Source organism: Pygoscelis adeliae, unplaced genomic scaffold (assembly GCF_000699105.1).
Source record: "Pygoscelis adeliae isolate BGI_AS28 unplaced genomic scaffold, ASM69910v1 Scaffold160, whole genome shotgun sequence".
Taxonomy (NCBI): domain Eukaryota; kingdom Metazoa; phylum Chordata; class Aves; order Sphenisciformes; family Spheniscidae; genus Pygoscelis; species Pygoscelis adeliae.
Window position 1 is genome coordinate 2,624,475 of NW_008824035.1, and position 627 is coordinate 2,625,101.

The following is a 627-nucleotide window of genomic DNA, read 5'->3' on the forward strand; positions in this document are numbered from 1 at the left end:
GTTTCCTCAGACTTCTTCCTCATGGGAGTATAACCAATTCCACACACAAGCCTCCAGAAGGATTCCTTCCCATCTCCTGCTTGCTGCGTAAGAAGCGAATCAGCCTCCAAGTATTATTTTAGTTAGCTAACACTCTTCTGCGTACAGCAAGTGCTGTCAGAAGGGGAGAAGCAGCAGAGGAGGACAAACGTAATTACAACATCCCATTTTAGCTAGCGCTTGCTGCCTTTGGGGGAAAAAACATGTCAAAGTGAAATGGACTTTCAGCTGAGTATCAAATTTGGCTGGTGAGCAAACTAGTTTTTCATTTGTACGTGCCTGGCTTCTCATCTTTGATGGTATCAGAAGAGGCATCAGATGGTATCAGATTTTCAGAGGCACAACAGAAAGTCAGCAAGACTCAGGTGCCAAAATATGGACTATTGGCCAACATAGAGATAATACTGCAAGAACAGAATTAAACTGTTGATTCAATGCAACTGGAAGGAACTAGCTGATTCTAAGCAACGGAATAAGAAATCCTGTAATCAATCAAGAATGCAGGCATTTCTATTGCGCTCAGTTGTTAGTCTATTACAGCAAGTGAAAGTTTATATAAATAAAGCTAGAAGAAAAACAGTTCCTGCT